Genomic DNA, 6,610 nt, shown 5'->3' on the forward strand with positions numbered 1-6,610 from the left:
GAGGAGGAGTCCTCCTCCTAGTAGGAGTAGGACTCCCCATTCCTAATCCTACTAGGAGGAGGAAAGGAAGGAGAAGAAGGAGAAAGAAGGAGAAGGAGGGAAAAGAGGAAAGGGGGCCCGGCCCCCTAGTCCAATTCGGTTTGGGCTAGGGGGCCGCGCTCCCTACCTCCTCTCTTCCACCACTTGGCCATGAGGCCCATTACTTCTTCCTCGTATTCCCGTAACTCCCCGGTACCCCCGAAAATACCCGAATCACTCGGAACCATTCCGATGTCCGAATATAGTCGTCCAATATATCGATCTTTATGTCTCAACCATTTCGAGACTCCTCGTCATGTCCCCGATCTCATCCGGGACTCCGAACTACCTTCGGTACATCAAATCACATAAATTCATAATACAATCGTCACCGAAACTTTAAGCGTGCGGACCCTACGGGTTCGAGAACTATGTAGACATGACCGAGACATGTCTCCGGTCAATAAAAAATAGCGGAACCTGGATGCTCGTATTGGCTCCCACATATTCTACGAAGATCTTTATCGGTCAGACCGCATAACAACATACGTTGTTCCCTTTGTCATTGGTATGTTACTTGCCTGAGATTCGATCGTCGGTATCTCAATACGTAGTTCAATCTCGTTACCGGTAAGTCTCTTTACTCGTTCCGTAATACATCATCCCGCAACTAACTTATTAGTTGCAATGCTTGCAAGGCTTAAGTGATGTGCATTACCGAGAGGGCCCAGTGATACCTCTCCGACAACCGGAGTGACAAATCCTAATCTCGAAATACGCCAACCCAACAAGTACCTTCGGAGGCACCTGTAGAGCACCTTTATAATCACCTAGTTACGTTGTGACATTTGGTAGCACACAAAGTGTTCCTCCGGTAAACGGGAGTTGCATAATCTCATAGTCATAGGAACATGTATAAGTTATGAAGAAAGCAATAGCAACAAACTAAACGATCAAGTGCTAAGCTAATGGAATGGGTCAAGTCAATCACATCATTCTCCTAATGATGTGATCCCGTTAATCAAATGACAACTCATGTCTATGGCTAGGAAACATAACCATCTTCGATTAACGAGCTAGTCAAGTAGAGGCATACTGGTGACACTCTGTTCGCCTATGTATTCAGACATGTATTATGTTTCCGGTTAATACAATCCTAGCATGAATAATAAACATTTATCATGATATAAGGAAATAAATAATAACTTTATTATTGCCTCTAGGGCATATTTCCTTGATGAGCCTGTGCAATGGGCCTCTACACCTGGTATGACACCTTTGAGGGTCGTTTTTGTGGGTTTGATCCTTGAGGAGTCTACACCCATATTGCGCACTGTGTCCTGATAAAGCAGGTTCAGGCTGCTGCCGCCATCCATAAGGACTCGAGTGAGGTGAAATCCGTCAATGATTGGGCCTAGGACCAGTGCAGCGAATCCGCCATGACGTATACTAGTGGGGTGGTCCCTGCGATCGAAGGTGATCGGGCAAGAGGACCATGGGTTGAACTTTGGGGCGACTGGCTCCAACGCATATACATCCCTTAGCCCATGCTTCCGCTCCCTCTTGGGGATGTGGGTTGCGTATATCATGTTCAGCATCCGCACTTGTGGGGGGAACCTCTTCTGTCCTTCGGTGTTCGGCTGCCGAGGCTCCTCCTCCTCATCGCTATGTGACCCCTTATCTTTGTTTTCGGCATTTAACTTGCCGGCCTGCTTGAACACCCAACAATCCCTGTTGGTGTGGTTGGCTGGCTTGTCGGGGGTGCTATGTATTCGACATGAGCGATTGAGTATACGGTCCAAACTGGATGGGCCCGGAGTGCTTCTTTTAAATGGCTTTTGCCGTTGACCGAGTTTAGAGCCTTTGAATCCGACATTGACTGTCGTATCCTCTGTATTGTCGTTGTTAATGCGGCGCTTGTGTTTTTTGCGACGTGACCTGCCATTGATATCCTTGGTATCCGAAGTACCATGGTTCTTTGATATGTTGTTGCTGTGAGCCAGCCAGATGTCTTCTCCCACACAAAAGCGGGTCATGAGTGTCGTGAGGGCTGCCATAGATTTCGGCTTTTCCTGGCCAAGGTGCCGGGCGAGCCACTCGTCCCGAATGTTGTGCTTAAAAGCTGCTAGGGCCTCTGCATTCGGACAGTCGATGATTTGATTTTTCTTTGTTAGGAACCGTGTCCAGAATTGCCTGGCCGATTCCTCTGGCTGCTGAATTATGTGGCTCAAGTCATCGGCATCTGGTGGTCGCACATAGGTGCCCTGGAAGTTGTCGAGGAATGCGGCTTCCAGATCTTCCCAACAGCCAATGGACTCTGCTGGCAAGCTGTTGAGCCAATGCCGAGCTAGTCCTTTGAGCTTGAGTGCGAGGTATTTGATGGCGTGTAGATCATCACCGCGGGCCATGTGGATGTGCAGGAGGAAATCCTCGATCCATACCGCAGGAGCTGTCGTGTCGTCGTATGATTCTATATTTACGGGTTTGAAACCCTCTGGGATTTGGTGATCCATCACTTCGTCTATGAAGCATAGGGGGTGTGCGGCGCCTCTGTACTGGGCTATATCGCGACGCAACTCAAATGAGTCTTGCCCGCTGTGTTCGGCCCGGCCGGACTTACTTTTACTGTATCCGGCGTGACGATTATAATCTCGCATAGTGGCACGCCCTCATGATCCGTAGATCGATCTTGCATATTTTTCTTTGTCCTCCAGTACGTCTCGCAGGTCTGGCGTATTTCCCTGTGCCTTGACATTTTTATTTGAGTGGCGTTGGAGTGCGGGCTGAGCTTTTGGCTGAAATGCCTCTCTGTCGCGGCCACGAGGTGGCTGGTCAGCCGCATCATATGTTGGAGATGTAGGTTTGAGTGCTTCCTCCTCCAGTCGGGGTAGCAACCTACACTTTGGGTAACTCTTGGAGGGGCGTTCGAGTTTATATTCCTCGGCCGCAAGGACTTCAGTCCATCTGTCAGCTAGCAAGTCTTGATCAGCTTGAAGCTTCTGTTGCTTTTTCTTAAGGCTATTTGTCGTGGCTATAAGCCGGCGCTTGAAGCTCTCTTGTTCGACGGGATCCTCAGGCACGACGAATTCGTCATCGTCGAGGCTTGCCTTGTCTTCGGCGGGAGGTATGTAATTATCTTCCTCCGCCTCTTTATCTGCCGCTCTCTCGGGAGGGCTGGCTTCTCCATCCTCCTGCCCTAAATCTTGCTGGAGGGGATTGTTGTCGTCTTCGGCACTGTCCGGGGTGGTATTATCTCCTGTGCTGGTGTCACCGCTTTTGCTTTGGCGAGACTTAGAGCGGCGCCGCTGATATCGGCGCTTGGGTTGCGTCTTGGAGGGGTCATCCTCCGCTGTCTCATCGCCATTTCCTTCTTTGGGTGTGTCCACCATGTATATATCGTATGATGAGGTGGCTGTCCAGTGCCCTATGGGCAGTGGTTCCTCTTTGTCTCCCACATTTTCGTCCATACCGTCGATGTCTTCGGAGTCGAAGTCGAGCATGTCGGTTAAGTCATCGACAGTGGCTACTAAGTGGGTGGTGGGTGGGCGGCGAATTTCTTCGTCATCCGCATCCCAATCCTGCCGGACATAGTTCGGCCAGGACTCTCCTGACAAGGAGAGAGACCTTAGTGAGTTCAATATGACGCTGAAGGGCGAGTGCTGAAAGATATCCACGGAGGTAAACTCCATGATCGGCGCCCAGTCGGATTCGATAGGCACGGGCGCAGGCGGTTCAGAGTCCGTGGCCGGGGAGGAATCCGGTAATTCGGCGTCACGGCTCTTGTGAAGGGTAAGGTCGATACTTGGCTCGATCGCCAATGAGAGTGCGGCCTTCGTGGCGGGGTCTATCCACCCGCCTATGGAAGGCACCACTGGCTCCGAATTGAGGGTCGGAGCGGTTGCCGGCGCGATCTCATGGACACTGTCTGATGGCAGAGCTAAATCATGCTCATCATGGCCGTGTGGCGCATTAGGCAGGGGCTCGAATCCGTCGAAGATCAAGTCTCCGCGGATATTGGCCGTATAGTTTAAGCTTCCAAACCTGGCCTGATGGCCAGGGGCGTAACTCTCGATCTGCTCTAGATGGCCAAGCGAGTTGGCCCGCAGTGCAAAGCCACCGAATACAAAGATCTATCCGGGGAGAAAAGTCTCATCCCGGACACCATTGCTATCGATGATCGAAGGAGCCATCAAGCCTAACAGCGACGACACAGAGGAACTCTCAATGAAAGCACCAATTTCGGTGTCAAAACCGGCGGATCTCGGGTAGGGGGTCCCGAACTGTGCGTCTAAGGCGGATGGTAACAGGAGGCAGGGGACACGATGTTTTACCCAGGTTCGGGCCCTCTTGATGGAGGTAAAAGCCTACGTCCTGCTTGATTATTCTTGATAATATGTGTAGTACAAGAGTTGATCTACCACAAGATCGGAGAGGCTAAACCCTAGAAGCTAGCCTATGGTATGATTGTCTGTTGTCCTATGGACTAAAACCCTCCGGTTTATATAGACACCGGAGGGGGCTAGGGTTACACAAGGTCGGTTACAAAGGAGGAGATATCCATATCCGTATTGCCTAGCTTGCCTTCCACGCCAAGTAGAGTCCCATCCGGACACTGGACGAAGTCTTCAATCTTGTATCTTCATAGTCCAACAGTCCGGCCAAAGGATATAGTCCGGCTGTCCGGAGACCCCCTAATCCAGGACTCCCTCAGGTATAATCACCAGCCTGTGGGATAGCATTAGCTGATGGGTGATAACTATGGCACAACATTAACTCTTGAACAAGTCTCTTATCTGAAGTAAGACTCTTAAGAGATCAGTATCAATGTACAATGACATGTGATAATCTATTTTCCATGCTTAGATGAATAATGAAGCCATAAATGTTGCACACAAGTAAGATGAGGGTACAACCTATCTTCCTGCCCTCCATAGGAGTGAGCATCATCTGCTGACTTGTTGATGGCGCTGCGGTTGTTGTGGATGTCCATGTCGGGCAGGAACATTCAAGGCAGGGAACTCTTGAGTGCGGACTATAGCTCCCTTATGGTGTATGCTTCCCTTATTGGAGCATCTCCGGTAAGAAGGAAGATGGTGTGGCTGAAGATGCGGAAAACACACAATGTTAAGAATGACACGTATCTCTGATATGAAGAAATACCTTAAGAGATCAACACTAAGGTACGAGACAGGTCACACATCTGTTGACTAAAAACTAAATTCAGGTCACACGCTTTTTTCATATTGTCTGATCTACATTGGATGGCTGGATGGCCATCTTTTGCCTCCCGGCTGACACTGTTCAGGATCTTCTCCGAACAACTAGCGACTATCGGCAGAGCAACATGCCTCCATTGTCCACAGTTGTGACAGCTCCAACCATGACCCCACCCACCGCCCCATTGCATTGCGATAGTTACGTCGCCTCGGCCATCCCTCAAAGACTCGCCGTCATCCAGATCTGGTGGCAGCAGTATCTTGACCCCACACAACCATAAGATAGGCACCAAAGCGCTACTTCTGTGGCTTCCGCCCCGCACCCCTACAATAGATGATACGTCTCCAACGTATCTATAATTTATGAAGTATTCATGTTGTTATATTATCATTCTTGGATGTTTTACAATCATTTTATAGCAACTTTATATCATTTTTCGGGACTAACCTATTGACCCAGTGCCCAGTGCCAGTTGCTGTTTTTTGCTTGTTTTTTACATCACAAGAAATAGATATCAAATGAAGTCCAAACACCGCGAAACTTTGTGTGGATTTGTTATGGACCAGAAGACATCCATTGGGCTAGAGCAGCACCTGGGGGTGCCCCGAGGGGGGCACAACCCACCAGGGCGCTCCTAGGGGCCCAGGCGTGCCCATGTGGGTTGTGCCCACCTCCGTGGCCTCCCGCACCCCCTCTTTACCCTATAAATTTCCAAATATTCTTAAAACCCTCAAGGTTAACCTAGATCAGAAGTTCCGCCGCTGCAAGGCTCTGTAGCCACAGAAAAACAATCTAGACCCCGTTCTGGCACTCCGCCGGAGGGGGAAATCATCACCGGTGGCCATCTTCATCATCCCGGCGGCCACCACGACGAGGAGGGAGTAGTCCACCCTCAGGGCTAAGGGTTTGTACCAGTAGCTATGTGTTTAATCTCTCTCTCTCTCTCTCTCATGTTCTTGAGATGTCATGCTCTTGATGTATCGCGGGCTTTGTTAATAGTCGGATCATATGGTGTTTTCCCCTCTCTATCTTGTTGTGATGAATTGAGTTTTCCCTTTGAGATTTCGTTTTATCGGATTGAATACTTTTATGGATTTGAGAGCACTTGATATATGTCTTGCATATGAATACTCATGGTGACAATGGGGTAGCATATTCATTCACTTGATATGTGTTTTGGCACTCAACTTGCGGATTCCCGGGGTGACATTGGGGTAATCTACGCATAGGTAGGGGGGAGCTGGAGCAAAAGTTACCCCTGATGCACCACTTAAACATGGTGTAAAAAATTCAAGCAACAATGTATTGAATAAAGGTGTGTTCACAGCTTATAGCATAGACTTTCAGACATCATAGAATATGATATTTAAAATAA

The sequence above is a fragment of the Triticum aestivum genome, chromosome 7A (assembly GCF_018294505.1).
Source record: "Triticum aestivum cultivar Chinese Spring chromosome 7A, IWGSC CS RefSeq v2.1, whole genome shotgun sequence".
Classification (NCBI taxonomy): Eukaryota; Viridiplantae; Streptophyta; class Magnoliopsida; order Poales; family Poaceae; genus Triticum; species Triticum aestivum.